Source organism: Chrysochloris asiatica, unplaced genomic scaffold (assembly GCF_000296735.1).
Source record: "Chrysochloris asiatica unplaced genomic scaffold, ChrAsi1.0 scaffold00012, whole genome shotgun sequence".
Lineage (NCBI taxonomy): Eukaryota > Metazoa > Chordata > Mammalia > Afrosoricida > Chrysochloridae > Chrysochloris > Chrysochloris asiatica.
In genome coordinates, this window is record NW_006408530.1 from 5,714,534 (window position 1) to 5,721,666 (window position 7,133).

Below are 7,133 nucleotides of genomic sequence, written 5' to 3' on the forward strand. Positions count from 1 at the left end.
TACGAATCGGGCTGCGAACCTTAAGGTCAGTGGTTCGAAACTACCAGCCGCTCCGTGGGAGAAAGATGAGGCTTTCTACTCCCATAAGGATTTACACCCTCGGAAACCCTGTACAGGGTCGCTATGGGTCGGAACCGACTCGACGGCACTTAACAAACAAACAAACAAAAAATGGATGTACTAGCTCAAAAAAGGGAACAAATCTTTACAGCAAGGATCACTCCCACCCCTTCAGTATACAAGGTTGACAGGGATTGGGTACTTAGACATTGATTACCCAAAATGGGCTGGAGGGGGACGAGACTATAAAGGCAAGAAGTGACTGGCTTACAAGCTTTCAAGAAGGAGCCTAGTTCCAGACAGGGCAGGGGTAGGTAGAACCTCCACTGAATGATTTCCAATCTGTTGGGACTGTGCTGGTGCAAGGAAATGGAGATAAGACTCTTGTGGTACAATAGTGAATAATTGCCATCAGGACTTACTGTGAGGGTTGGAAATGTAGAGGTAGATGTTTCTTGACAAAAGGAGGGGAGTAATTGACTTTGCGGCCCAGGAGTAGAGGTTCCTGGGACCATCAAGTGAGAAGAGCGGAGAGCATGACCCTACCCAGAAAGGCAGTGATGCCAGGGATGGTGACAGAGATGATGAAATGGACAGATGGAGTGGCTGGGGACACGGGACTCAGGGAGGGAGAAGGGCTGTGTGCTGGTGGCCTAGGGGCGGGCCTATGTGGTATATCCTTAGGTTATTTGATGATGCATGGAGGGGATTGTAATCATTGCAATTGAATGAAATACAATAGGATGAATGTAAAACTGATGTTCTCCCATGTAAACCCACATAATTCACATTGAAAACTTAAAAAAAAAAAAAAATTGCCTGGGATATTGGTGAAAAAAATGCATATTCCTATTTCAGACCTAAAGAATCAGATACTGTGGAACTGAGGCCTCAGAATTTAAATATTATTATTTAAATGCATTACATTAATGGGAGAGACCCACTGGTGCAACATGATGGAATTTCAAATCACTCACAAAATAGACAAATACAAATCCTCACTAATAATCCAAAAACTCATTTTCTGTTTCAATAAAAGAAGATGCATCAAATTTGCATTCTAATTCATTTATTATAGTTTATCAATGGAATATTAAAACATACATATAAATGATAGATAGGGATATTTATAATGAATATATGTATTCATTCTGGGAAAACTCCCTTCAAAAAAGAATTTTACAATGCTCAAAATTACTTTCAGAATTTAGGTAGTAATATCCTTAATGCTGGAACCATGGTATTGCAGTGAGATTTGCATTGGGCTGCTAGCCACAAGGTTAGCAGTTTGAATACATCAGCCACCCCAGAGAAGAAAGGTGAGGCTTTGTGTTCCTGTAAGGATTTACAGACTTAGAAACCCTATACCAAGTCACTGAGTTGGAACCAACTTGAGGGCACACCTCTCAGTTAAGTATTGACTTAAACATAAGACCCTACAGCTTTGTAAAACTTATAAAAACTAAAAGTTATGAAAGCACAAAAGTACTAATATTTTTTTGAGGTCCTCTATACAAACAGCATATGATAAGCACTGGACTGAGAACCCCGATGTCTACAGTTCGAGCCCACCAACCATTCTGTGGGAGAAAATTGAAACTTTCTGCTTCCACAAAGATTTGAAGCCTGGGAAATCCTATACAGGGTCACTATGAGTCGAAATCAACTCAACAGCACTTAACAGCAAAAAGAACAATAGGAGACATATATGTATATCTCATACATACTTTCATTTCATAATTTCTATAACCTTGTATTGTAAGTACTGTCATTGTTGTATTGTAGCTGCTGATGAGTTGGTCCCTGAGGCATCATGATCCCATACACAGTGGAACAAAGCACTGCCCCGTTCTGAGTAGCTCTCAGGAATGGATGCATATTGGATCATTGTGATCCTTACGGTTTTCATTTACTTATTTTCATTTTCATAAGTAGACTGCTAGGCCTTTCTTCCTAGTTCATCTTAGTCCAGGAGCTGCACTGAAACCTGTTAAGCATCATTTGTTGCTATTGTTAGGTGCCATCAAGTAGTTACCTACTCATAGCGACCTTACACAAAACAGAACGAAGCACTCACTGCCCAGTCCTGCACTAACTTCACAATGAGAAAAAAAAGTGAAGGGCAGACACACGAACCAAAGGATCATGTGCTCAAGGAAATGAATTTATGGCTGTGTTGTTATTAAGTGCTGTTGAGTCACTTCCGACCCATAGCACAGTCCAGTGCTTTATCCCACAGTACCACACCAAGACTCCATAGGAATTCAGGATTGGGTTTAAAAATATAAATAAGGTCAGGAGATGTGCCTTGGGTCTGTATAAAATAAAGAGCTGTAACTGGGTTTCCTGAAAAGCAGGTACCCTTGAATTTTCACTCCATGAGAAGGAAAATAGAATAGTTTCACCCACTAACCTGGGAGGCAACTTCTATGAACTCAATGTTAACAAAAATGATTCAATGAAACATCAAAGTTTTACCTGCACGTGCATAAGCTTAGAATCTAAATTTATATCACCCAATTAGTGTTGAAATTCAAAAACCAGAAACAGACATTTACAAAAATCACGAAATCCTAGGACCTCGGCATTAGCAAACACAAAATTATTGTGTAGAGACACTGTCTCTATTCAGGGTGAATTTCCACAAAACATACTCTTTGAAAATGAGATCATAATGAACATTTCTAAACCATACAAAGGAATAATGCACCATATTGAAGAATAATCTGAATAAACAGGAAAATTAAAAATCCAATAACTTAAGATACTAAGCAATCCATAGATAAATATTTTTAAAAGGTGTTTAAGAAAAAGAAAGGAATCCTGGTGCCACAACAGTTAAGGGGTCACCTGCTGACCAAAAGATCAAGTGTTTAAACCCACCAGTCTCTCTACAGAAAAAACGACATGGAGACATGCTTCCATAAAGATTAGTCTAGGAAACTTTATAGAGTAATTCTACTGTTTTATTGGGTCATTCTAAATGGGAACCAATTTAATAGCACACAATATGAAGAAAAGGAATGAAAAATGTAATGAGATATAGAACATTAGAAAGAAAAAGATTATAAAATATAAGATTTGATTTTAAATGTTCATTAAGCAGGCTAAAGAAATGATTAAGCACAGCTGAAAAAAAAGAATAAAAAATTGGAGTTTAGATCTGAGAAAATTACACAGAACGTTTATTGTTTATTGTTAGGTTCTATCGAGTCAGTTTCAACTCATAAAGAATGTACAACTGAAAGAACTATTGCCCAGTCCTATGCCATCCTCACAATTGTTGTTAACTTGAGACCACTGCTGTTGCCACATGCCAATCTTTCTAGTTGAGAGTCCACTGACTCTCCACTTTATCAAGCATGATGTCCTTCAGGAACTGAACTATGAGGAACAAAGTCTCACCACTCTGTACTGATTGTACTTCTTCCAACACAGACTTATTTGTTCTTCTGGGAGTCCATGGTACCTTCAACATTCTTTTCCAGAACCACAACTCAATCATTCATTAATTCTCTTACAATCTAACTTGTTCATTGTCATCTTTCAAAGGTCTGTCAGGTTCCTGAAAATATTATGGCTTGAGTCAGATGTACGTTAGTCCTCAAACTGATGTCTTTGCTTTTAAACACTTCACAGAAGTCTTGTGCAAGCAGATTTGCCAAATGCAATACATCATTTGATTTCTTGGCTGCTGCTTGCATGAGTGCTACATGACTAAGACAGACTAGGAAGAAGGAGAGACAGACTACTTCTGAATGTTTAGCCACAGAAAACCTTATGAATAGCAGTGGAACATTGCAGATAAAGTGCTGACAGATGAAAAAGTATTAATTGCAGCAAAATATTGTCAGAAAATGAGCCCCTCAGGTTGAAAAGCACCCCAAAATACAATGAGAAAGATGTACCTACTCAAGGTAGAGTTGACCATAAGACCAAAAATAGAGTAAAGCTTTCTAGACCTTCATTTGCTGTTGGGACACAACTCAAAATGAGGAAAAACAATTGCAAACATCCATTAGTAATCAGAACATGGAAGGTATGAAGTATGAATCTACGAAAATAGAAAGTTGTCAAAAAAGAATACATAAACATCAATATGCTAGGTATTAGTAAGCTGAAGTCCTGGAGTCCTGGTGTGGTGCTAGACTGCAAAGTTGGTTTGAACTGAATGGTCAGCAGTTCAAGTTCACCAGTCACTCTTCAGAAACCCTATACAGGTCAATATGGGTCAGAACCAACTGACAGTACTGAACGACAACAACAGCAAGATAAAATGGACTGTTATTGGCCATTTTGAATCAGACAATCTGATTTTCTAAGCTGGAAACAAAAAATTGAAGAGGAATTGCTTTGCATTCATTGTCAAAAAGAACATTTCAAGATCTACCTTGACAGAGATGGGGACATGGAGAGAGGGAGTATCTGAGGACTCTGAGAGCTGGCAGCCAGGAGGCAGACTTGCAGAATGCGCCCTTTGGTGGTATAAATTATTATATATGCTTGAGTGTTTAAAAAAAAAAAAAGAGAGAGAGAGAAAAAGGGAGCTAAAATGAAAAGAGGAAATACTGTTAACTGATGGTACATGGAGGGAAATATAACCAATGTAATGAAACAAACTGTATGATTGGTTGAATGTAGAACTGATGATCTGCCCTGTAAACTTTCTCTCAATTCACAATAAAAACTTAAAAAAAAAAAAATCTATCTTGAAGTACAATGCTGTTTGTGATAGGATACTATCCTTGTGCATGGAAGGAAGATCTGTTAATACCACTATTATTCAAATTTGCACATGAACCTCTAAATCCAGTGATGATGAATTTGAAGAATTTTACCAATTTATTCAGTCTGAAGTGGATCAAACAGGCAATCGAGGTGCATTGATAGTTACTGGTGACAGAAATACAAAGTTTACAAATAAAGAGGAAGGATCAATATGGCCTTGATGATAGAAATGATGCTAAAGATCACATGATTTTCAAGGCCATTTTACAAGACCAATGATTTATTCATGGCAAATAACTTTCTTAAACATAAATGCTGACTATACATCTAGCCCTCACCAGATGGAATACACAGGAATCAAATTGTCTGCATCTGTGGAAATTGAGACGATGAAAAAGCTCAATTTTATCAGTCAAAACAGTGCCAGGGCAAACTGTGGAACAGATCATCAATTGTTCATATGCAAATTGAGACTGAAACTGAGGAGAATTCAAACAAGTCCAAGAAAGCCAAAATACAATTCCCCCCTGAATTGAAAGACCATATCAATAACAGATTTAACTCAGTGAACAGTAATAACTGAAGACCAGAAAGAACATCACACAGGAAGACAGCAAAAGGTCATTAAAAAGACAGGAAAGAAGGAAGTGACAAAAATAGATGTCAGAAAAGACTGAAATTTGCTGTACAATGTATGCACGCTAAAGCAAATGGAAGAAATGAGAAATCAAAGAGTTGAACAGAAAATTTCAAAGGACAGCTCAAGAAGACAGAGTAAAGTGTTATAATGGCATGTGCAAAGACCTAAAGTTAGAAAAAAACAAAAGGGAAGAACATGCTCAGCATTTATCAAGCCTCTCCTTGGAAACCCTATACAGGGTCACTATGAGTTGGAACTGACTCAATGGCACTTAACAACAACAAAAGTAAGCATTGACTCTGTGATGCTATAGGATAAGCACTGGACTACTAACCACAAGGTTCAAACCCACCAACCACTCCTTGGAAACCCTACAGCATTGCTTTGAGTCAGAACTGACTTGACGGCACTTAACAACAATAATAAAGATAAAACCACAAGGTTGGTGGTGCAAACCCACCAGCCATTCCTTGGAAACCCTATAGTACTGTTATGAGTTATAACCAACTGGACAGCACTTAACAACAACAATAATTAAAAACAAAAAGTTTTAACATCCCTATGCTTGAAAATTTGGGGATCATGGTAAACCCTGTCATTTCTCTCACTTGCATTGAAACTGTCATTATAAGTAAATCAGTATAAGCTGACTCATATTGCCTCACATTCTCTATTTTTTAGCATTGTTTCTTTGCTTGGATTCTGGGTAAGGGGAAGAGAATATTTATTCTCTTGGAGATTTATAGGCTGTATTGAAATTGTATCACTTTTTAAATCAGTGGCCAAGCTGATGGGAAAGCAGGGAGAAAACGAGATAAAAGAAGAAGAAAGGAAGAAACAAATCTGTTTTATAATTATCCATCTAGAAAATCTATAAACTATTAGAAAGCTTGATAAATATAATATCAAACCAAAAAATCAAATCTGTTGACATCTAGCTGATTCTGACTCATAGCAACAAATGCCAACAAAGCTTCCTTATGAGTGAAAAATAAGATCAATATATAAAAATCAATATTTTCATACCAGAAAAAAGCTATTAGAAAATGTGATATTTTTAAAGTGCCTGTTTTCATTAGCTATAAAAGCTATAAGGTGCCTAATGACAAATTTAACAAAAGATGTGAAGACATAAAACAGATGAAATACTATATTAACCTATGTGTAATTTTTCAAAAGGTTTATTCTTGTTATATTTATTTATAAATTCAAAATAATTTCAATAAAATACCAACACAGATTTTCATGGACCTCAATGAGTGAGCACAAAAAGTTAAATGGAGAAGTAAAAGGCCAAAAACAGCCAAAGTACTTTGGAATCTCAAAAGTACCACTAGGCTACTATTACTAGAAATCAAGACTTGTTGTACAGCTAAAATAATTAAAACTATATGATACTCAAGTTGTTGTTGTTAGATGCCATTGAGTTGGTACCAACCCAAATCGACCTTATGCACAGCAGAACAAAACACTGCCTGATCCTGGGCCAACCTCACCACTGTTGCCATTCTTGAGTCCATCGATGTTGCCACTTGGCCAATCCATCTCGTTGGGGGTCTTCCTCTTTTTCTCTGACCACCCACCTTACCAAATATGATCTCCTTCTCAAGCGACTGGTCCCTCCAGACAATATGTCCGAAGTATGAGATACGAAGTTTGGCCATATTGGCCTCTAGGGAGCAGTCTGGCTGCACTTCTTCCAAAA